The sequence below is a fragment of the Prionailurus viverrinus genome, chromosome A1, assembly GCF_022837055.1.
Source record: "Prionailurus viverrinus isolate Anna chromosome A1, UM_Priviv_1.0, whole genome shotgun sequence".
Lineage (NCBI taxonomy): Eukaryota > Metazoa > Chordata > Mammalia > Carnivora > Felidae > Prionailurus > Prionailurus viverrinus.
The window spans coordinates 191,112,177-191,138,232 of NC_062561.1; the positions used below are offsets into that span (position 1 = coordinate 191,112,177).

At 39.8% G+C, this 26,056-nt stretch overlaps 1 long non-coding RNA gene across 1 annotated transcript; it reads right to left on the reverse strand.

Moving 5' to 3' along the window:
• Positions 1 to 355: 355 nt before the first annotated feature.
• LOC125168890 (uncharacterized) lies at positions 356 to 25,955 on the reverse strand. The gene is made up of 3 exons (XR_007153331.1): positions 25,873 to 25,955; positions 20,897 to 21,016; positions 356 to 484 (listed from the first exon to the last, which is right to left on the reverse strand). It is a non-coding gene; the product is annotated as an uncharacterized LOC125168890 (long non-coding RNA).
• Positions 25,956 to 26,056: the final 101 nt, after the last annotated feature.

Here is a 26,056-nt window from a genome sequence, read left to right on the forward strand (position 1 = left end):
TTAGATTAAGTAACTTGCCTAAGATTCTCCCTAGACTGTAAACTCACTGACAGCAGAAGGTTTTCGTTTTGGTTTTTTGTTTTTGGGTTTTTTTTATCCCCAGCTTCTATCACAGTGCCTGGCCCATGGTAGGTGCTCTGTGAATGTTTATGGAAGGAAGAAAGGAAAAGAGGAAAGGAGGAATGTCATACAACTAGTAGTAACTGAAAGCCCCAGAGTGCTGATTCTCAAGTCATAGGTTTTTCCACTTGATCATGGCAAGAGGTGCTGTAGGTCAGTGGTTCTCAGTGTGGTCCTGAGAATCAGCAGAATCAGCATTACTTGAGACCTGAGAAATGCAAATTCTCAGGCTCCATCTCACACTTGCTGAATCAGAAACTCTGGGGGTGGAGTAGAGCAATCTGGGTTTGAAGAAGACTTCCAGGTGGTTCTGATGCGTGCCAAAGTTTGACAACCATTGCTGGAGGAGAAACTCTTCATCTGCCTATATTTGAGAATAAATGGACAGAAAAAGGGTGAATTTATTTATAGCTTTTAAATAATTTATCCTAGAAATCTAATGCACATTATTTTCATTGTCATTTCCTACTAACTTGACACACTTATGATACAAGGGGGAAACATTTCTGGAAAGATTACATCAATAATGCAATACATTTGTGGTTAAAAATAACATTTAGTAAATTGTTTTCTAAGCATAGAAGACTACATAATCATGGTTAATAATATGGATAAAAATGAAAATTGTAATGACACTTATATAGAGCTTACTGTGTACCAGGCACTAGTCTGAATCTTATTACTCAGAACAATTCCATGAGACAGGTACAGTCTTTATCATCCCCATTTTATAGGGAGGAAATTGAGACATAATGTAGAAGTTATGTAACTTGCCAAAGGTCACATGGCCTCATAGATCCAGGATTTTTATCCATGCAGACCAGCTCCAGGGTCCAATAGATTAACCACTATGCTATACAATAAATCATCCATAATTGAGAGATCATCACTGACTATTATCAGTTATGGAAAATTTGGTATTTTCCTTCAGCTTAGTAGATGTGTGTGTGTATGTGTGAGTGTGTGTGTGTGTGTGTGTGTGTGTGTGTGTGTATACATCTGTGCATATACAAATGTATATATGCTATATTGGTAAATATACTTATTTATAATTGCTATATTTACATGTAAATAATTTTAACATAGTTTTTTACATTTTTAACATTTTAAAAATATTAACATATTTATTACAATTTAAAAAATGAAATCAGGTCATCTGCTACTGTAAGCTAATTCCTTTATTTAATAATACATTGTAGAGGTGCCTGGGTGGCTCAGTGGGTTAAGCATCCGACTCTTGATTTTGGCTCAGCTCATGATCTCATGGTCCATGGGTTTGGCCCCACGTGGAGCTTGGGCTCCATGCTATTAGCAAAGGGATTCTCTCTCTCTCCCTCTCTCTCTGCCCCTCCCCTGCTCTCAAGTGCATGCACACACTGAGTTGTTTTCCAAGTGCTCACACAAGCACAGGCATACTTGCTCAAAAATAAATAAACTTAAAAAATGATATAATGTAAATAAATACATTCCAATATTATAATTCTAAAACAATTGTAATGCTGTACTTAATTCTCTTCTATGATTTAATCAATTCTCTAGCAGTGGATAATAAGATCATATCCAATGTTTTGTATGATAAATAACATGTTAATGAACATCTCTGAACTCAAAGTGTGATGATTATGCACTTCATTTTTGAATCTCTGAATAAGACTCCAATGTAGGCTCACACAAATAATGAAAGATAACTCTCTCCAAATAGTGCATATGGTCCTTAAGCTTTCTTACTTAAAAACTTTATGATAAAAAAAAAAAGGGGGCGACTGGGTGGCTCAGTCGGTTAAGCGTCCAACTTTGGCTCAGGTCATGATCTCACAGTTCGTGAGTTCGAGCCCCGCGTCGGGCTCTGTGCTGACAGCTTAGAGCCTGGAGCCTGCTTCCAATTCTATGTCTCCCTCATTCTCTGCTCTTCCCCTGCTCATGCTCTGTCTCTCTCACCTTCAAAAATAAATAAAAACATTAAAAAAAAAAACCTTTATGATAGCAAAATTGAATTATACCCCAGATCCTAGCAACTAGACTATCTGATAATTATATTGGTCATTTAAAAATACTCTGAATGACAATTTCATTAGCTTTATGTTAAAGAAACCACAGATACTGTATCATCAGAAATTCAGAGATGCAGTGATGGAAGAACTGAATAGCAGTCAAAGGTCAAAATATTTGTGAAGGATATAAGAGCTCTCCTTGCATGTAGATTCATCACATGGTGAGACAGTATCTAGAACATAGCAAATGTTTTATAGCTGAATGAATATTAAGGCCTAGTAAATAGATGAAAACGTGAGGGAAACTATAGACCAGGAGAAGAACATAGGCCCTCTCTCCTGACTTCTCTGAAAAAGCTATTCATTACACTGTGGCAAATAACTTCAATATTATTCACATACCAACACTATAGAGAAATATAAATAGCAAAGCATTTCGTTTACATACAACCACATTCCTGGTACAGACTTCTAAGGCCTCAGCAAGTTTGGGTTTGGCCTGAGGTCTCCCAAAACCAATTTCCCAAGGAGTTTGAAGAAAACCAAAATACTTAAGCCAAACTGGAGGGACCCAGAATGTATGCTACAGGCCCCAAAATTAGGATTTCTGTGTTCACACTTATTACAGTAGGAAGGAGAGGCATGATTCTGCTAGACTTAACATGATTCTCCAGACTTAACTAGTGGGTCAGTGCTGGGGAAATACATGGGGAGGAGAAAGGCTGATAATGCCAAAATTTTCAGGAAAGCCCCTCTTTCTTTGCTGTGGGAGTGGGGGGGGGGTAGCAATCTGGATAATGAAATACCCCAAAATTCCCAAAGTCAAAATGATGCTGTCGTACAGGACTAGGGCTTATACTCAGAGTAGATATTATACATGAAATGGGAGAAGAAAAAAGTCATTGTTAAAATAAAGATATATACCGCCAGAAGAAAGCAGGTTATTTTGGTGTCAGAACCTAAGGAGACCTTTTTCCCCTTAATTATCTCATTCACTTTTGCAATCCAGAGAGATGGGTTCTTCCAGTATAACTGATCTTCTTGGATCATGTAACTTTTAAAGGCGTGCCCTTGATGTAAATGTTTGAGAATCCTTAAATACTGAAATTGGAAGGACTTTCATATTCAACAAATCTCATTCTAATATTTCTCAAATGAGAAAATTAAGGCCTAAAGGGATGAAGCAGCTTTTCCAGAATCGCAGAGCAAGTCCAGAGCAGAGCCAGGATGAGGTTCACAATCCTGATTGCCACTCCTACACCACATGGCCACTGCCCCATGTCTGTGGTCTTAGCCTAATTATATTACTTCCCTCAGACCATCAGCCAACAGATATTATTTTAGCCGAATGCTGCTTAATTCCTTTGCATTCCTTATTCAACACCTATTTCTGAGTACTTTCTACATGTCAGTGTCCTAAAGGCAGGTGAGAAATTAGCAAGATAGGTCAAGCATTCACAGAGTAGGGAAATAAACAGGCAATAAGCAGGTAAACATATAAAGAAGATAATTTCAGGTCATAATAAATGTTATGAAGACGACATAATAGATTAACATGGCAAAGGGTGTCAGGGATTGGAAGAGGCTACGTGAGACAGAGTGGTCAGGACAGGCTTCTCTGAGCAGGTGACATTTGTGGTAAAACCTGAAATATGAGTAGGAATTGGTCAATTAAAGATCTAGTTGAACAGCATTTCAAGCAGAGAAGAAAATAAGTGCAAAATCCCTGAGGCAGGGGTTCCAGTTCCAGGTGCGATGCAGTAAGCACATTCCACTCTATCTCTCCCTCCCACTACACATAGCTAGACACCAGGGTAGCTGTCTTAATTTAAACAGCAGAAGGCAAATTGAAGAAGACTAGAATTTAAAGCACCACCAGGCTAGCTATTAATTTCCTTTTCTTCTTTTCTGGTGTCCCAACCTGATTTCAAGGTATTTTGATATCTGGAGCTGGGCACTGAGCACAGAAAAAGGTCCAGAAGAAGCCCTCCAGCTCTGGCCTCAGGAGACAAAGGGGAACTCCTAAGGCTAAAGGAGACTGTTAAAATTGTTTGGAATTGTTCTGTTCTCTGTCCTCTCATGCACCAGCCCCCAGGTCATCCCATGGTGGCAACGAAAAAACAGTTTGACAGTAACAGCAGCCAGGGACTACAGATGCCTAACCTTGTGAGGAGAAGTGCCTTCCTCTCTGATCAGAGAGGCAGTGGTCCCAGGGAGGTGGAGAGAACACCTGTTGCTTCTTTTGTCTCTCACTGTCCTCCCACCATGTGGCCCCGACATAGGGGAAGCTGCAGGAGTCCAGCACTGAATGTTGTACCTAAAGGCCTGATGACTGAACAGGCAAGCACCAGGAACCTGGAAAGTACTGGAGATTATGGAAAGGGAGGAGCCAGAAAGAATCCTCCCTTCATAAAAAAAAAAAAAAAAAGAAATGCAAATGATTCAAACATACAAAAAAGATGCTCCATCTTGCTTATAGTGAGAGAAATGTGAATTAAAACAATGCTGAGGGGCACCTGGGTGGCTCAGTTGGTTGAGCGTCCGACTTGGGCTCAGGTCATGATCTCGTAGTTTGTGAGTTCGAGCCCCACGTCAGGCTCTGTGCTGACAGCTCAGAGCCTGGAGCCTGCTTTAGATTCTGTGTCTCCCTCTCTCTCTGCCCCTTCCCTGCCCGTGCTCTGTCTCTCTCTGTCTCTCAAAAATAAATGAATATTAAAAAACTTTTTTTTAAACTGCTGAGATACATTTCTCACATATCTTTTGCCACCTATTTGGCAAAAAATCTAAAAGATGAATGACATATTCTGTACAGATATTTGGGGGAAACAGATTCTTTTATTCCTTGATAATGGGAAGGCAAAATGATACAACCTCTATAGAGGTGAATTAGCAATATATTGAAAGTTTTCATTTTCTCTTTAACCCAGAAATCCCACTTCCAAGTATCTATCCCAAAATAACACTTATGAAGTATGAAAAATTGTATGCATATTTTGCCAAGTGTAAACTGGCATTATTTGGAATAGCAAAAAAATGGAAACAACCCAAAAGTTCACCAGTAGGGAGCTGGCTGCATAAATAATAGTACGTGCCTGCAGTGGAGTTCCCTAAGCTGTGAAAATGCTGTGAAGTGATCTCCAAAGTATAACAATGAGTAAGAAAGCAAAGCAGAGAAAACTTCTTTTAGTAAACTCCTGTTCAAATACATACATACTTACACAGACACTATGTCTATGTATAATGCTTATATACATTTAAAACACATTGTTACCTATTTAGGAGGGACAAAACAGGGTAGAGGTGATAGATGACAAACTAGACTTCCAAATATAATTTGTTTTGTAGATTTGACTTTCAACCATATAAATATCAAATGATTAACTAACAAAAATAAAAATAAAAGCACTCCCAAAGAAACAGAAACAAATAAAACAAAAGCTAACCGTATATTGAAAAATTATTTCACGTGACTTAAAACATAGTAATTTGACCATATATCCCTGGTGGAGAAAAAGAACTGCAAATACTTCCTTCAACTATTTTTAAAAATCATATTGTTAGCAATAATATTGCTATGATTATCCTGAAACTATTATACTCATGGTAGAATAAAGCAAACACATAACTGCTGATAGGAACCAAGATTTTCAGAATAAGAGAAAAGAAAATCAAATATATAAACCAAAGAAGTTAAGTAATATGCTGTAATAATAAACTTTGAATTATTATGAACTCATAATGTCTTTCTTCTTTAAACAAAAAGTATTTCCAAGCTCTTTCCATTGAAAAGTCCTAGAAACAATAAATCCAATAGTAATGAGTACTTCCAATCTTCAGATTGTGGCCTCTAAATATCATCTCCTTAAAAAAATGGCCAAATCCAGGTTGGGATGGGAAATATAAAAGATACCCTGCATAACTTGTCATAATAAAAAACAAGGAAGCAACAACAAAAAAAGTCTAGCATGAAGTCAAAATGACTCAGAAACCATAGTGAAAAAACTCCCCCTGGCCAAAGTTGGGATAATTTGAACATCAAAATGAATGGTAACAATAGTAACTGATTAAAATAAGTCAAATGTATTAAACTCCAGGAGTTCATTTTTAAAAATTAAAAAAAGAAAAGGTGGGGGGGCGCCTGAGTGGCTCAGTATGTTGAGCATCCAACCCTGGCTCAGGTCATGATCTTGTGGTTGGAGGGTTCAAGCCCTGCATCAGGCTCTGTGCTGACAGCTTGGAGCCTGCTTCAGATTATGGGTCTCCCTTCTATGCTTCTCCCCCACTTGCACTCTGTCTCCATCTCTCTCAAAAATAAATAAATATTAGTAAAAACAATTTTTTTAAGGCTTCTTATTTTTGAAAGATGCTAGGGAATGAACTTATTCTTCTCATCACTGGTGAATAGAGAGTATCAAGCATTTATCCTTGTTCTCAGAGTTTCCAAATAGTTGATGAGAGAAAAATTTCTCTTTAGAAAAGAATTCCAGTTAAATGGAGAAAGAATGATAGAATTAGACCATGACCATCTTTGCCAACCCTAAATGAAATAATGGATCTAGGCAGTAATCATCAATGGCAGCTAGTATTACCATGGAAGAAGACAACCTCTCACTATATGCCTCTCAATGGAAATTCCCAACACCACCTATATTAGTTTTCTAGGGATGTCACAATAAAGTACCACAAACTGGCTGGCTTAAAAACAGAAATGTATTTTCTAACAGATCTAGAGGCTAGAAGGGTGAAATCACACTGTCAGCAGGTTTGGTTTCTTCTAAAGCCCCTCTCTCATCTTGGCCTGTAGATAGCCATCTTCTTATACCTTCACATCGCCTTCCCTCTGTAACTGTGTCCAAATTTCCTCCTCTTACAAGGACAACAGTCATAGGTTAGGGCCCACCCTAATAGCTTTATTTTATTTCATTTTTCCTTATTATTTCTTTAATGTGTACATTTTTTAATGAAATTTATTGTCAAATTGGTTTCCATACAATACCCAATGCTCATCCCAACAGGTGCCCTCCTCAATACCCATCACCCTCCCTCCCTTCCCCCCCACCCCCCATTAACCCTCAGTTTGTTCTCAGTTTTTAAGAGTCTCTTATGTTTTGGCTCTCTCCCTCTCTAACTTTTTTTTTCCCTTCCCCTCCCCCATGGTCTTCTGTTAAGTTTCTCAGGATCCACATAGGAGTGAAAACATATGGTATCTGTTTTTTCCCTGTATGACTTATTTCACTTAGCATAACACTCTCCAGTTCCATCCACGTTGCTACAAAAGGCCATATTTCATTCTTTCTCATTGCCACGTAGTATTCCATTGTGTATATAAACCACAATTTCTTTATCCATTCATCAGTTGATGGGCATTTAGGCTCTTTCCATAATTTGGCTATTGTTGAAAGTGCTGCTATAAACATTGGGTACAAGAGCCCCTAGGCATCAGCACTCCTGTATCCCTTGGGTAAATTTGTAGCAGTGTTATTGCTGGGTCATAGAGTAGATCTATTTTTAATTTTTTGAGGAACCTCCACACTGTTTTCCAGAGTGGCTGCACCAGTTTGCATTCCCACCAATGCAACAGGGTTCCTGTTTCTCCACATCCTCGCCAGCATCTATAGTCTCCTGATTTGTTCATTTTGGCCACTCTGACTGGCGTGAGGTGGTGTCTGAGTGTGGTTTTGATTTGTATTTCCCTGATGAAAAGCGACGTTGAGCATCTTTTCATGCGCCTGTTGGCCCTAATAGCCTCATTTTAAATAAATTACCTCTTTAGAGACCCTGTATCCAAATACAGTCACATTCTGAGGTACTGGGGATTATGACTTCCACACAGGGATTTGGGGGAGACAGGTTAGCCCATAATATCACTCATTAAATATTCTTGCCAAAAACTAGAATCCAAATCACATCAAGTCTCCAGAACTAAATATCAGTTTACAGAGAACACAGGGAGAAGAGAAACATGTCATACAACACAATAAAAATGCAATCAGCAAAAACCAGAATTTGGAAAACTCCAAACTTTCCAGACAATTGACGGATGTGTTTCTGCAAAAAATACACTGCAAAACAAAAGAAATTGGGGAGCACCTGGGTGGCTCAGTCAGTTAAGCCACCGACTCTTGATTTCAGCTCAAGTCATGATCTCATGGTTTGTGGGATTGAGCTGCAGGTGGGGCTCCATGTTAACAGTGCAGAGCCAGCTTAGGATTCTCTTTCTCTCTCTCTCTCTCTCTCTCTCTCTCTCTCTCTCTCTCTTTCTGCCCTTCTTCTGCTCTCTCTCTCAAAATAAAGAAATAAACCTAAAAAAAAAAGAGGGGCTCAGTCCAACAAGCGTCCAACTTCGGCTCAGGTCATGATCTCACAATTTGTGAGTTTGAGCCCAGCTTCAGGCTCTGGGCTGACAGCTCAGAGCCTAGAGCCTGCTTCAGATTCCGTGTCTTCTTCCCTCTCTGTCCCTCCCCTGCTTGCAGTCTGTCTCTGTCTCTCTCTCTCTTTCTCTCTTAAAAATAAACATTAAAAAAAAGAAAGAAAGAGGGAAGGGGGTTACCTACAGGTTACCAGAGACTTAAGAAATTATGAATCAAAGCTGTCTATGCACCTCATATGGATCCTAACAACTTTTTAATGACAATTTTTTAAAGATGAAACACAGAATCGGAAACAGGCTCCAGGCTCTGAGCCATCAGCCCAGAGCCTGACGCGGGGCTCGAACTCACGGAGCGCGAGATCGTGACCTGGCTGAAGTCGGACGCTTAACCGACTGCGCCACCCAGGCGCCCCAATCTTTGTCTTTTAAAGATACATATTGAAATACTTACAAATGGGTGATATGAAATCAGGGATTTATTTCAAAATAATACAGTGGAGAAGGAGGCTAAGAGAGTATAAATGAAACAAGAGTGGCAATGAACTAATGATTATATCTGAGTGGTAGGTACACTGGGCTTTATTATATCATGCTCTTTATTTTGGGGTATGTTTGAAGTTTTCCATAATGAAAATAAATAAATGAATGAATGGATAAGTGGTCATACCAGGCATCCTACTGGGCAAGAGCAAACCAACTGGGATGAAAATAGGTAACACTAATGTACTAAAGGAAGTAATTGGAAGTAAAATGTGATTAATGAACAATTGCAGCTACCCTTTGTAAAATGTTAGCTAGACTCCATAAAAGAAACATTATCTGTCTGTATGTAAAATCACAAATCTCGACTGTTTTTCCTCTTTATAACATATCTGGAGCAGGGGGGAAATTGGGTTATTTCACAAATAGAGAACTTAAGACTCAAAGATGCCTGAAACCACAAGCTGGTGAGGACCTGAGACAAACCATGACTTTGGGCTACAACTGGTTGCACTTTTCCTTTACCACTTACCCTACTCTGCCTCTCCGGTCCAAACAAAATGAGAGAGGGACAGCCACTTGAGTCCATAGAATTTTCTTTCTTTGTTCTTAAGGAAAGCTGTTTTAACAGTTTACCTTGCTTTGTCCTCTATTAGTGCTATTTATTTTTTTTAAAGGTATTTAAAATAGTCCTTATCTAACAGAAATGTTTGTAGTCACATTTCTTCACTTCTACAGTAATGAATATAAAATCTCTCCTTTATGCCCATGGTGACATAGTTTGAACTATGACAACAACAGGGAGAATATGAAGGAAACAGAGATCATATGGAAAATACTCCTGCACTACTGGTCTTCTGCTGTGAGTTTCAGGTATTCCTCCATGGCAAAATGATACTCCTCAGACATGACTCACATGCACAGTATCTCAAACAAAATGGCACCCACCTTTCTCATTTGGAGAGGTTTTATTTCCATTTTTTAAATTTTTATTACACTCTTCTTAATAATGTGGGGAGGTAGACTCCATTTCAGAAAGATTTCCATCAAGACAGATAAAAATGAAAGGTTCACCAGAAACAGACTCTTAACCATAGAGAACAAACTGATGGCTATCAGAGGGGAGGGGATGGGGGATGGGTTAAATCGGTCATGGGAATTAAGGAAGGTACTTGCTGTGATGAGCACTGGCTGTTGTACAGAAGTGTTAAATTATTGTATTGTATACCTGAAACTAATATTACACTGTATGTTAACTAACTGGAATTAAAATAAGAACTGGAAAAAAAAAAAAAAAAAGGTTTAGCCCATGAAGCTGAAGCCTGTCTTCCCTGGCTTGCCTGGCTACAACCAGGCATTACTCAAGCTATGAATGTCACCTTCTCTCTCTCCCCAGATTTTTAACTCCCTCTGAATATCAGGAAAAGAGCTGAGGTGGGCATTAGTGATTTGTCCTTTTTGGAATCACCCTCTTGACACTGCTCTTTCAAGCTACTTGTTCTCTGGCCACTTCTCTCTCCACAAAGGTGGTGGGGGGAGGTCTGGAGAGAGGGGCGCTTACTTCCCTTTATGAATCCACCTAAAGCCCAAAGGACTGGGGATAGAGGGGTGCGAAAGGGCCTTTTGATTTGGTCTCCCATTCATGAAAGGACTAAAATTTGTCTTTAAAGTTATTTCCAAATGAGGTCATCTATAAAGATAAATAGATAGGCTGGCAGGACTGGAAGATACTGATGCTCGCCTTGCAGATTTAGGCTTGTGTCCTAACCTCCATGTACTGTGTAATTACCCTGTGAAGAGAACAGTTTTATTGCTCACATTTGTGTGTGTGTTGCAAAGCATTAATTTGTTGTATGTAAATGTTTAAAGCATACCACAATATTTTGCAAACACATTTTGTAATTTCCTTATTTTTTAATACACCAGTGGCCTCAAAAAATGAAAGTGGCCCTGGCCTCCCTTGATGTTTGAAGGGCCTTGAGAAGGGAAAGAGGAAGACAAGGTGTGGTAATAATAGTCACAACAGTTAACATATACTGAGCACTTTTATGTGCTAGGCACTGCCAGGAGTCCTAATTTAATTTACATTAACTAGCACATTAATTGACATGTACTAATTCTTTTAATCCTCACCTATGAGGTAGGTATTATCTTCATTGAACAATAAGAAAATTAAGGCACAGTTGATAATTAGCTGTGTATCAAACTTCACTGAAGGGTTAAAAGAAGCAAAAGGGAATTAAAGAGTATGAAGAAAATAGTGTAAAACTATATATACTAAGTATGACTTTTTGTGGTTAAAGGGGAAAGCACCTAAGAGATTAAATCCTTCATAAAGGGAGCTTTCTTTCTGGAAGCTCCCAGATCCTCACCTTGTTTCTGGATCCCCGTATTCTCAGATGAGAGCACCGTCTTCCTCTCTACTCTGGAAAATTTCACTCATCCTCACAAGGGCTGTTCTTGCCCCCAGGGTCATCCCTCTTCCTCAACCAGGTGATGTGTTCACCATAGGTGAAATATCTCAAAGTCTGAATTACTAAGTCTAGAATAACACTCAGAAATTTGTCCAGAGGTGGGTAGTAGAGGGGGGAGTTGTTGGTACTCCAAGTGTCCTGTCCTCTTTGGTGTCTCTCTGACACAATAGGTGACAGTTAAAGATCTTTATTCTATCTTGGCCTGTCAATAACTGTTGTATCTACTTGTATCTTCCAAATATTGGCATTAATTGTCAGAAGCAGTTAAGTATAAACCAACCCATAGGGATATATAGCATCATCTCTAAACACTTCATAATTTACAAATACATCTTTCTCAGCAAGGGAGTCAGTGCTTTAGATTACTATGTTTTGTTTGTTTGGTTCACTGACCCCTCCAATCAAATTGGGTTCCCCTGGGCATAAATGCCTGGGAGAGATGGGCAGTGAGTGGGTGAGGGTACACAGGCTTAGGTCTTCCAGCTCCACCACAATATCAATAAGGTTGTCTTTTTTAACACACTTCCTCTACATTCTAAGTGACCAATAAAAGACTGTGGTTGATAGTCTTTGGTCACATTTTACCCTAGCACCAAAAGCATTCACTAAGAGTTCCCTGAGGGCCTGGCTGTTATTAAACATTGTATAACTACTTTCTTTGAGCCAAGTACCAGGGCCTGGCCCTCACCCAGCTAAGCGGTGAGAAATCTCATGTTAATGTTTCATTATGGTAAACATTACTTGGAGCTGACCCAAGCAAAGGGAGAAATGGGTACTATAAACAATTCAAAGTCATTTTTAGAATGAAAGCAAGCAATTCTCTGTGAATTGTTCCCAATGCCCAGAATAACAAGTTAAGTTCTCCAAAGCACTTTTATACCTACTACATTGTTTCAATCTCACAATTATGCAGAAAGGTTGTTAGATTTGGCTTGACTACCTACATTCAATAGACCAGGAAATTGAGACTTGTGAGTTTAAGTGATTGGGCAAAGTCACCCAGCTAATTAATCATAAAGCAAAGCTTGTTTCCTGACAACCTAGTCCAACTCTTGCCAAAGCACTGACATTTACCTTCTTTGTATCTGTAAAGTATTTCACAGTTATTCCTCCTGTACATTTCCATAGTCATCTTTTTCTTTTTAATTTTTTAATGTTTATTTATTTTTCAGAGACAGAGAAAGACAAATCATGAGCAGGAGAGGGGCAGAGAGAGAGGGAGACAGAGAATCCGAAGCAGGCTCCGGGCTCTGAGCTGTCAGCACAGAGTCCGACGCGGGGCTCAAACCCACAAACTGTGAGATCATGACCTGAGCCAAAGTCAGACACTTAACCGACTGAACCACCCCGGAGATCCTCTATAGGCATCTTTTTAAACTCATTTAATCCCTGTGATAATTAATTTTATGTGTCAACCTGACTGGGCTAAAGGAGGCCCACCACAGCTGGTAAAACACTATTTCTGAGTGTGTCTGTGAGGATGTTTCCAAAAGAGATTAGCATTTGAACTGGTGAATGGGTAAGCAGATGGCCCTCCCCAATGTGGGTGGGCATCATCCAATCCACTGAGGGCTCAAATAGAATAAAAAGGTGGAAAAAGAGCAGATTTACTCTTCCTCCTTGTGAGCCATGATATCTGTTTTACCGGGCCCTTGGACATCAGCACTCCTTCCTGGATCTCGGGCCTTCAGACTTGAACTCTTAAACTGGGAATTACACCCTCACCCTCCCTCTGCCACCTCCTTTGGTAGGTTCAGTGTTGTTTTAATCAAGAATACAAGTTTGAGACACTGGAATGATCTCTGAAACAAAAGTGCTCGAATGGAAGGAGACAAAAGTTCTTCATGTAAACCAGGAGCCAGCAATAATTCTAGTCATTGTTATTAACTTAGATATAACATGAAAATCACATGTAACCAAAGAAAAAAATGATAAATTGGATTTCATCAAAACAAAAAATTTTTGTGCGTCAAAGGGCACTACCAAAAAAATGAAAAGACAAATCACAGAATAGGAGAAAATAATTGCAAATCATTTACCTGATAAGAGACATAAATGAAATATATAAAGAACTGTTACAACTCAACAATAAAAAGACAATTCAATTAAAGTATGACTTGAATAGACAATTCCCAAAGAAGATACATGAATGGCATACAAGCACACAAAAAGATGTTCAACATCATTAGCCATCAGGGAAACACAAATCAAAGCCACAATGAGATACCACTACATACCTATTGGAATGGCTGTAATCAAATGCTAACAAGGATATGAAGAAATTTGAACCCCTCATACATTTCTGCTGGGAACGTAAAATGGTGCAACCACTTTGGAAGACATTCTGGCAGTTCCTCTAAAAGTTAAACATAGAATTACCATATGACCTCATAATTCCACTCCTAGCTATATACTCAAGAGAATTGAAAACATATCCACACAGAAGTTTGTACACAAATGTTCATAGCAACATGACTCAAAGTAGACAAAATGTGGAAAGAATGTACATCAACTGATGCATAAATAAAATATGGTATATCCATATAATGGAATAATAGCCTTAAAGGAGGAATGAAATACTAATATATACTACAAATGGACGAACCTTGAAAACATCATGTGTAGCTTAAGAAGCAGACACAGAAAACCACATATTGTATGATTCTATGTATATTAAATGTCCACAATAGGCAAATTTATAGAGAGGAAAGTACATTAGTGGTTGTTAGGAGCTAGAAGGAGATGGTGACAGAAGGTAAGTGAGTGCTAATGACTGTGGATTTGGGGTGGGAGGAGGGACTGATGATAATGTTCTGAAATTAGATAGTGGCTTGTTTGCATACCTTGTGAATTTATGAAAAATCACTGAATTCACACCTTAAAAGAGTGGATACATACCATGTGAGTTATATGTCAATTTTTTTAAAAAGCGTAACTTCTGGCTTCTTGTGGTACTACATTAAAGGAAACAAATAAATCACTTAATTCAGGGCACCTAAGCCCATCATCAGGGAGCCAAGTGAGAAAAGAACAATGTTCATAAAGTCACCAGGGAGATCAGACTGGGTGTTATGACTCCAAACATATTCTAGTAGCAGTCCATGTCAGTCTCTAGGGAATTTGCATTCATGCTTCATACCATGACTAGCCCCAAAGTAAAACTGTGGCCTTAAGATCAAGGTGATCTCATTTGTCATTTAACCTCCATCTTGCCATCTTTCAGATGTTTCTTCTTCAATATCAGAAAGAATGAAGATCAAGTTTATGACTCTTCCTCAGATAACTGAACTCAAGTCAATTTAACACATTGTACTGAGTACCTGGGAAGTGGCAGACTCTTGCTAGCCCCAGGGAATCAGGATGGATGTTCCCCTCCCTTGATGAACTTTAAATTCTGATGTAAGAAACAGATAATAAAAAAATATTCTGGTTCTTCTTCAATGGTCCAATCCATTCCCAGTCCATTCAGTGGCCTTTTCCAGCCTTCTTTGCTTTCTGGGGAGGTGGGGTTGAACTCTGAATTACCTTAACCAGGCTGCCATGTACTAGTAGGAAAGAGATCAGGGTATTTCTTTTGTACTTCTCTGCCTCAGCCCCATGGTTCTGGCAGTATATTTCAATTACTGTATCTCCTGTAGGACAGATCTTCCTCCACAGTGCCAGATCTCATTAGAAATTCTATTTTTTCCCTTCGTCTTTTTGTACTAAAGCATATGTAGTAGATTATCTGCAAAGACAGCTACTAGTGATTCATCTCAACTCTGTATGCACATGCTCTCCTCCCCTTAAAAGGTAGTATCTATTTCACCTTCCCTTCAAGCTGCATTTGCCTCACAACTTGCTTTGACCAGTAGAATGTAGTAAATGGGATGTTTGGTCAAGTTCTTAAAAGGCCTGGTAGCTTCCATTTTGACTTTCTTGGGATCTAGCCACCTATTAACAGCTCAGGCTAATTATGAAATGAGAGACTCCATGGAAAGAGAGCCAAGCCCAGCTCACCCCATACCATTCCAGTCACTCTAGCACAGGTACCAGCTATGTAAGTGAACCCATCCTGGATCCTCACCCAGCACCACTTGAGTTGCCCCAGAGAACTCCACCAAGTGCAGAGTGGATAAGCCATTTCCACCAAGCCCTGTGCAAATTGAAGAACTATGAGAAAACAAATGGTGATTGTTTTTTTTAGACACTAAATTGTGTGGCAATTTGCCACACAGCAATAAATAATTGAAACTGATGGTAATGGCTCCTCACCACTGCAAGTTCCAAGTGCTTTGACATCCTTATTAATACACTTAACCCTGATCTTGACTCCATAAATGGTCTGTTTGCTTCATTCTTTTCAATTAAACCTTTTCAAGTTAAGTTATGTTTTCTGTTCTAAGTTCTGTGGCCCTGCCTAATACAAGCAAATAAATAGACAATCACAGATTCTTGTTGACACCAAGACGAAAATAAGCAGGCTGCTGTGACAGGGGATGACAGAATAGAGAATTCTTCCTATTAGGCTGAGTGTTTGAGTTGGAAAAGAAACAAACAATGGGAATAGCACTCTTGGCCATGCCTGCCTTCTATCTTCCAATATACTTGAAAGTGCAGTTTTGAGGGATGTGAGCCATACTGACCTAGAAAAACAGGACTGAAAAATGGGGGAAATGTTAAAAGAGACTTTTATACAAGGTATGAAAGTATAGGTTTATCTCAGTTAGAACTACTTTGAAATTAAGGCAACATGTTTTTATCAATCTAATGGGCAAACATTCAAAGGAGCAGCAGAATCTCGTGCTATGAGGATGTGACAAAATAGGCTTTTCAATATGTTGCTCAGTGAGAGTGAGAACTGCTATAATCTCTTTGGTATACAATCTGCCAATATCCAATTAAATAAAAAAAAAACACTTATCTTTCCCTACTCCCACTTTTTTTTTTAAAGTTTATTTTATTTTGAGAGAGAGATTGCACAGAGGAGAGGGGCAGAGAAAGAGGGAGAGAGAGGGTCCACACTGTCAGCTCAGAATGTGATTCAGGGCTTGAATTCATGGAACCTTGAGATCACAACCTGAGCTGAAATCAAGAGTCAGAGGCTCAACTGACTGAGCCACCCAGGTGCCCCCCTGTTCCCACTTTTGAGACTCTCTTCTAAACACCATATGTAAAGATAGAAGTACAAAGATATATTTTATTGTAACATTGTTTACAATGGCAAAAACAAAAAATAGAAACAACCTACCTACCCATCACCAGGAAAATGGTTTAATGAATTTTGGTGCATTCACATTAAGGAATTATACCAATATTTAAAAGAACGAGTTAGATCTGTATTTATTGAGCTAGAAGGATATCCATAATGTATTATTAAGCAGATATTTTAAAAAGCAAGCACTGTGTATAGCATGATCCTAAGGCAAAACCTGCATCTATTCACATGTAATTGTTTATATCGTAAGCAAGGGAAGAGTGTGAAAAAGTACATATCAGGCTTTTAACAGGATTACCATAGTGGGGTGAAAATAAATGGTAAAGGATTAACTTTTCCTTATGTATTTTTGGATTGCTTCACTTGTTGAAATGAGGGTTTATAACTTTTGTCTTTAATTCTCCTGTTTCCACCCCCGTCCTTCCACCTCAAGCAACAACAGCTCTCATTTATTTCACTTTCGATTAATTTTGCCTGTTCTAGAATTTTATATAAATGGAGCCATAACTTTTTGTGCCTGCCTGTGCCTTTTTGCTGTTATGTCTGTGAGGTTCATCCAGGCTGTTGTATATATTCATAGATCATTCCCTTCTATCACTAAATCATATTCCATTCAAATGACACATCACAACTTGCTTGTCCATATCCTATTGATGGACACTTGGATTGTTTCTAGATTTTGCTATTGTGAATAAAGCTTCTATGAACACTCTTGCACAAGAATTTTGACATAATTTCCATTTCCCTTGGATAATTACCTAGGAATTGAATTGCTGGGTCAAGGAATAGATACATGAGGATGTATGAACATATTTTACTTTTCTAATTTAAACAACCTAATAAAACATTTCAAAAAAATTGAAGAAAGAGAATGAATCTGTATTTTAAAAAGGTAATAATACTTGCTATCTTTTTTCCACTCCTTTCCCTCCCAATTGGTGTTTGTGTCTGTCAGATTTTAGGCTTCCCAGGCCAGGTCAGTGACCCACCACTCTTCGGGGTGAATCATCAAAGATGGGGAAATTCTAATGTTATACCTTCCCAACAAGAACTGTGTTTAGAGGGGTACCTGGGTGGCTCAGGTGGTTAAGCTTCCAACTTCAGCTCAGGTCAGGATCTCAGGGCTTGTGAGTTCAAGCCCCTCATTGGGCTCTAGGCTTACACTTCAGAGCCTCGACCCTGCTTCAGATTCTGTGTCTCCCTCTGTCTCTGCCCCTTCCCTGTTTGCACTCTGTCTCTAAATAAATAAATAAATAAATAAATAAATAAATAAATAAATAAAATAAAATAAAAAAAGAATTGTTTAGATACCACCCACTAGAAACCATAAAACTCACGTGGTAATTCAAGAAAACTGCTAACACACACACAGGAAAGGCAGCTTCCACACTTGGAAACCACTTGCAAACAAAACAAAAGAAAACTCATGGCACTCCTTTTCTATAACAAGGCGTCACCAGAATAGATATTTCACGTTAAAAAGAAGAAAAAGAAAAGAGTATGTTCTGAAACTAATCAAATAAACATATCAACAATGAGAGTAGAAGTAACCTCAGCACAAGGAAAGGATTTATAAACAAATTGTGAACCAAACCTTAGTCACTTCCAGATCTAAACTGAAAGTCCAAGATGCTACAATAATCCACTCACTACCATGAAGACCTACCCTTAGGAAGCACTGGCTGGAATATACCTCTATTTTTAAATGTTTAAAAGAAATAATACTGCAACACTGCCAATGACAGATTTTAGGGATACCTGCAGGGCCCATGGCCACCACCACCTCCCTTTTTCCTCAGAACTGGCCTTGGGTCATAGCCCACATGAGGGTGACCGTATCCATCTTCCTCCAGGATAACAACTGTTTGGACCAGGGATCGACTCCTGATAGGTTAAGTTTGGATTCTAACTGTCATGAAAAGCAATTGAAGTATTTTGTGCAAGTGGTAACATGGTCCAATTTATGATTTGAAAAGATGATGGGGGGACAAATTAGGAAACATTTAGTTCGTAAGAGATGATTATGGCTGGCATTGGCAATAGAAAAGGAGAAAGGTAAGTTCTAGAGAGCCCCGCAACATCCACAAGCTGGGGAGAGGAACAAAATGTTTCTAATGAACCCAAAATGTAGGAAAGACAAGAAGTCTGTAGGGTCGTGAAAGCTAAGAGAGCAGGAAGTTTTGAGAAGGAAGAATTGATCAACCGTGGCTTGAGAGGTAACAAAGAAGAGCCTGTTTGTGAAGACTGACAGCCTTCCTGTTAAGAAGAGATGAGAAGCAGGTTGTAGCTGTAAGAGGATGATGTGGCAAGAGAGTAACTATACCATGTTTGTAGCTTCCCACTGCACTTCAAATAAAAATCTGAAAGACCAGGTCCTATCTGGACATACAAGTCACCCCATGACACCCGCAGTGCCCACAGAGGGACTGGGCTCCTGCCAGAATCATATCGCTGAAGCAGGAAGGAAAGGGAAGAAAATAATATCAGGACCTAGCTCTCCATCATGTTCTGCTCTGCCCTCACAACACTGACAGAGCCCAACCAGAAGCCAGAAGCATGAGAATGTAGGTGATGGAGTTCAGAGAGGGAGGTTAGGAGGCACAGGGCAAGGCAGAGCAGGCTGGAGAGTGCACTGGGCAGGCAAATAAGCTCATCCTTGTTCACCTCCCCCTCTCATATTTGATCATTCTCCCCATCTCCCTCCAGCCTCACTGGGCCTTCTTTCATGTCCCGGAACATACCAAGCTGCATCCTACCTTGGGCCTTGGCACAAAGTGTTCTTTCTATCTGGAATACTCTTCCTCTCTCTACCTCATTAACTCAGAATCATCTTTCTACCTTCACCTTAAATGTCACTTTCCCAGAGAGGCCTCTCCCGAGAATGAAATATGAATAAAGTATCATTGCCACATTCTCCCATAGCACCCCATTCTTTTCTTCTTACAGCTTTCATCATTGTTTGAAATGATAGATTTGTGAAGTCTTATTTGCTCTACACCCATCTCCTCCCTCAGACTGCAAACTTCACGAGAACAGGAATGGTATCTGTTTTTCACAGTACAATTCTTGGCAATGGAATAACTTTCCAAATATATACTTCTTGAAAGATTTAATGAACCTATTCTAACACCCTATGCCATATCGCCCATGATCTGTGGACGATAACAGATGTTATTTAATGGGTCCTTGTTATATGTCAAGCAATTTAGTGTCATCTCATTCATTCTTCACAGCAATGCTATGAGTCAGGGACTCTTATCAATCCTGTTTTCCCAACAAGGGATCCAAGACCCAAGAGGTCCAGTAATTTAGCCGAAGTCCCAGAGCTACATGGTATGAACCAAGGTCCTGCTGATACCACAGCCAGGGCTCTGACCTCTCCCCCATGTTACACTGCCTCCTTAAATATCTTGCTGTGGTTTTTCTTTGTTTATATGCCTATCTTCCATATTAGACTTTAAGTTCTGTGGGTAAGAACAGGGTTGAGTTATCTATTTAATCCCATTGCACATTGCAGGTGCCCAACAAATGTTGAATGCTGACTCTTTCTCACCAAGAAAACATGCCTTGTACTGACAGACCTCCCCCTCGCCCACCCCTCCAGTCTTTAGTCACATTCATTTTGCTTATTGAAAAGCAGTGGTCTCTCCATCAGACTCCTTTGATGTCCACTGCAGTAAGCTCTTCCCCTAAAGCACAATTCTTTTGATGAACTGATGAAGTCCAAGGACTAGCAGAGCCTCTGTGTGAACTCTGGACACCTGTGGACTTTCCCAAGACACTTGACCTTATCCAGAAAAACCTTGCCTCAGAAACCCGCCAGCACATCCTTTCTGACATCTGCACCATTCACCCCTGAATGTGACTTGACAATGCAGGATCAGTTCCCACAGTCACAAGCTGCCTCATTGCTTCAATGACTGTACCTTGGCTTCTTGTGAATAGAGTTTTCAGAGACCTAGACACTAGGAGCAGCACATCCACTCTGAGTTTGCCTATGGTCCAGAGACAGGAGACAGAGCATCCCAGGAGGCAGGGAGATGATTCCAAAGCACTTGTACCTACATCTCTCCTCCTGCCAGTGCCTGCATGTTCTTGCAGAAGGACTGCGAATGTATTAGTCCTTTGGAGCACCTACCAGGCTTTCTGAGTAGGCCCACCTGAGCCCTGCTGACAGCCCTGAAAGGAGATGGAATTTCAGCCAAAAAGAGCCCAACTGTCAGCAGAACAGAGTTAGCAAGAGGGTGCCCTGCCACCAGCTTACCTGCTGCACAATGCAGCGATCCTCTTAACTCCTTCCTTCTTCATTGCTTCTTTTTCCTATTATCGCCCATGGTATTCTTTTCTTTTGCTGTCCCCAACTCAATTTTGTGTAATTTAGACCCTAAAAAAAGAGAGGGGAGAAAAGGTGTCAGAGTTACAAAGGACGTCATCTAACTCAGGGCATCCTAAACCCTGGAAAAATCATTCAAGAGGTTGTTTTTTTTTTTTTTAAATACAGATTCATACACCCTACTTTAGATCTACAGTTGTAAACAACTCTTGCTTTCTCTGCCAAGGCATGGCTTTCTTCAGGGTGTCTTCAGAGCACTCTCTTTTTCCCCACTCCATGTGGTTCTCCTAGGGTCACTGATTCCGTAATAAACACCTCTCTAGAGATGATTGGTCCCACAATTGGTACATAATCCAAACTGGGCCAGTCAGAGTCCTTCCCTGTGTTCTTAGACTCACTGGATAAAAGACAAAAGTGTCTCTTCCTCTTTGGTTGCCTAACTGAAAAAAATAGAACCCATTCTCCACAAAGTAGTAGCCCGAGTTCCTGCCAACTAAGAGAAACCTATCTGCAATAGAGGAAAATGAGAATCAGAGAGAGTTCTGACAGTATATGCTAAGTTCCTGAGGCAAATTTTATCTCTGAATTCCCCAGTCTCCTGTGTCAAAAAACTCCCTTGTTCTGCTTAAGATAGCTTTAAGTTTCTGTCACAAGTGACAGAAAGTATAGAAAATAATATACTAGTGAATCAGGAACTCATGGGGCAGGATTAAAAAACCTGAAATTTTTAAAGATGTCCAGGAATTTCTGATGTATGGCTAGGTTTAGGATACTCTGATAGAACAGCCTATCAGTTTATAAGGAAAAAAGCTGAGATCCACATAAGATAAGTGGCTTGATAATAACAGTAAGGTAGAATCTAGTGAGCACTTTACTACATGTAGGACCCAGTGTGAAGTGAGTCACATATATGATTTCATTTGTTCTTCAGCAGTCTGCTTTAAGTTTACTATGTCTAGCACATCTATTTGCTGCATACTCTGTTGGTTTTATCTACAGTTATATATCCACCACCTAGCACAGTACCTAGAACATAGTAGGAACTTACTAAATACCTGTTGACTATTGAATACATTTTACAGATTAATACAATTACTACTAGTAGTAGTAGTAATAATAGTAGTAGCAGCAGCACTGCTAACATTTACTGAGTGTGTTATGTATGTTACAGATTCTTTTTAAACATTACCTTATTTGATTGTCTAAAAAAGCCTTTATAAGGTAGGTTTCTACTACTCCCCATTATGATGGGAAAACTGAGCCACAGAGGTGTGAAATAATTTCCCCAAGGTCACACAGCTAATAAGTAGCAAAATTAAGATTCAAACCCAGGAAATCCGGCTCCAGAGTCCAGTTCATAATCACTGTCTTATACTGGTTTAATTAATGTATCCAAAATGACCAAGCCACTGAATAGCAAGCAGATGCAGTGTTTGAGCCTAGGTTTGTCTGAGTCCAGAATCTACTCTCTTTAACTGCTCTTTATATTTCTTCTCTGTGGTTAATTATCTGGCAGTTCATGGTGGTCCACGTAAATGGTGGCCCTTGTTTTGTGCAATATATAATATGCATGGCTCTCGTGGCAACTCTCACAATATGATTAGAAACCAACTATCTCAACTTCTAGAGAGGAATAGTCAGGTGTGATCAAAAACAGGACTCAATGGGCCAAATACTGAAACCAAGGTACAACTGTTTGCCTGTTGTGTCAATTTGGTTACTACAGGAAGCAGAAGCCAAAATGGAATTAGAAGTGTAAGAGATTTACTGGGGGAAACATCTATGAAGAAGAAAGGGGAGAGGAAACAACAGTAGGTGGAGACAGCCTCAGACCACAAGGAAGTTCTGACACCTGTTAAGGGCGAAAGAGGAGGAAGGAAGATTGGGTAGGAAGACTGCCTGATTGCAACGAAACTGGAAACTTGGAGGTAATCTGGGCGAGGCTGATGGGAAGTCCAGGGCAATGCTTGCCCGGTAGAGAAGTCTTGCACTGGGGAGAAATGGCCTGGCTCCAACATACTCAATCCCCGCCTGAGAGTAGCCCAGTGAGAGCAGGGCTTTGGTGTCAGTGCTGTGGTTGATTCCTGAGGAGCGGCTGCTGCAAGCTGTCAGCCATCCACACTCCTTGCAACTGGTTCTCTTGGAGAGAGACTTAGGCTGTGCCTTCCCATAGCTGCCACACCTATGTACCATGAATTAAATCTTCAGAAGGAAACACCAGGGAGCCACCCACAGAAGATAAGCAGTCAGGGCCTACAACAGCACCTCACATATCTGAGTACATTTGCTTTCAAACCTTGTGTTGGTTTGGCCTTACTAAAAGTGTCAGTTCATTTAGTGAAAAATGTATGTTTTCCTGAAGAGGGGTGAGTGGGACGTTTTCTCATTTATTTTTCGACAATGGACACATTTAAATTGCCACAAAGAAGTTACTATGGAAACTGCTCACAAACTTGCAAGATAAAAGGTAAAAATGGAACACTTTGTTGACATGCAAATGATTAGTCTTTGGAGACCACTTTTGAACACAGTCTTCTTGTCTGGTTCTTCTGAGTCCATTAGAATCAAAGGTAGACAGGCAAGTTTTTTGGTGTTACATTCTAGATGCCCCTGGTGTGATAACTCTGGAGTAAGTCTAGACACTTCCAAACTTGGTGTTGAAACAAGCAAAGTAGACAATGACATTGTACTCTCTAGGTAATTCTGGGAAGGCTGACTACGAATTGCTATGAATGTGCAAACAGGCCCAGGGCAGGGAAGGTGGTTGTTTTTATGCCAGGCCCATTCTTCTGATGTACTCTGGACCTGCTTGGTTGAAACTGAACTTGCTGAGCTCTTATTTATGCAAGGTAGTTTCTCTTTCTTATCTTCTCTGGCCACATTCCATCCTTTGAATCTTGGACCAGACAGCCTTTTCAACAGAAAACAAACTTCTCATCTGAAAGCACCATTTGTCTACCTATCTCTGCTCCTCTTTCCCTGCCTCTTCCCACCCACCAATCCAATTCACTTTATGTCTGCCTAAGCATTCCTATCTTGACAAAGCTTTGAGATAGCTTTGTCCCGATTTCTGCTTTTTCTATCTGGCAATTCTTTCAACTTGCTTCTCTCAGACCTTAATCCCAAAAGCTGTATTGAAACCCTTTTCAAAGCTGCTTCCAATAATTAAGTGGATGCAATGTGAAGAGGTGACTTGACCTGAGGAACTAGGGGTCAGAGGTTCAGGGTTCTTGATTTAGGACCATTGTTAACAAGCTTCGCAACTAGCAGCAATCAATTTCACTTCTCCCTTGTGAATCAGTCTTCATCTGTTCCCTCCACCAGGTATTTTTTCTGGCAGATCTTTCTTTTCTTTTCTTTTCTTTTCTTTTCTTTTCTTTTCTTTTCTTTTCTTTTCTTTTCTTTCCTTTTCTTTTCTTTTCTTTCTTTCTTTCTTTCTTTCTTTCTTTCTTTCTTTCTTTCTTTCATGTCCAGCTCCTTTTCATCATTCAATAATTATAGAGTCCTCAAAGAGGCCCTAAATACTCTGTATTGTTACTTTCCTCTAACGCCATTCTCTTCAACATTATCTTCTGTTTTCTTCAACAATTTTCTATTTGCAATTATCTTAAATGTTTCCTTGATTATTATATTTGCTCCAAAGACCTGTAAGATCCAAGAGAGCTGAGGCCTTGTTGGTCTTGTTCCCAGCTGTATTCCCTACTCCTGGCACACAGAAGATTTCTGCTCAATACATTCGTGTAGAATGAAAAGCACTGTAAAATTCAAGCAGTTGGGCCAAATGAATTTTAATGTTTCTTTTGCACTTCTAACATGACCATTGTTAAAAATGAATAAGCAAGAAAATGAAGTCACAGCAACCATTGCAATAAAACACTGAGTGCAGTGTGTATTTGTACTTATGCTTAAGAATATAAACCTGCCAAGTTCTTGCATGTGTTACAGTGTTGTCTTTCTAGTTTCCCATAGAGTGTGAACTAAGTTTCTGAGCTTGAAGATAAAGTATCTAAGGAGGATATTAGGTAGCTGTCTAAATATAAAACCACTGTATCACAGAATTAGAGTGCAATAGGTTTTATTTTTTTTTCTTTCTAATTTTTAATTTAAATTCTACTTAGTTACCATACACTGCAATACTGGTTTCAGGAGCAGAATACAGTGATTCATCACTCATACAACACCAAGTGCTCATCACAACAAGTGCCCTCCTTAATGCCCATCACCCATCCAGTCCATCCCTCACTCACCTCTCACCATCAACCCTCAGTTTGTTCTCTATCTTTAAGAGTCTCTCGTGGTTTGATTTGTATTTCCCTGATGATGAGTGATGTTGAGCATTTTTTCATGTGTCTGTTAGCCATCCGGATGTCTTCTTTGGAGAAGTGTCTTTTCATGTCTTTGGCCTTTTATTTCCTTGTGTTGTCTGATTGCTGAGGCTAGGACTTCCAATACCATGTCGAATAACAGTGGCGAGAGTGGACATCCCTGTGGCGTTCCTGACCTTGGGGGAAAAGCTCTCAGTTTTCCCCCTTTGAGGATATTAGCGGGGGGGTCTTTCCTATCTCAAGTAATTTTTTTTAATCTTTTATTTTTGAGAGAGAGAGAGACAGAGAGAGCAGGGGAGGGGCAGAAAGAGGGAGACACAGAATCCAAAGCAGGGTCCAGGCTCTGAGTTGTCAGCACAGAGCCTGATGTGGGGCTTGAACCCACCAACAGTGAGGCCCTGACCTGAGCCAAAGTCAGATGCTCAACTGACTGAGCCGCCCAGGTGCCCCTCAGGTACTATTTTAACAAGACTTATTTCACAAGAAAATCCTTTCAATGAGGTATTCGAAGACTCAAAATCATAGCACGCTGTGGTATTTGTTACACATTCAGGACTGTTTCTAGGGAGAAACAATACTTACTATTTGGAAAATGTGTCTGAGGGCTGCTTGATCCTATACCAGTGCTTCTGACACTTGAGCACGGAGGACTCCGTAAAGCACAGATTCCTGGTCCCCACCCCAGAGTTTCTGGTTTTGAAGGTCAGAGGCATGGGGAAGGGTGCGTAGGACCGGAGAGTCTAACAGAAATACTACCAAGCTTACC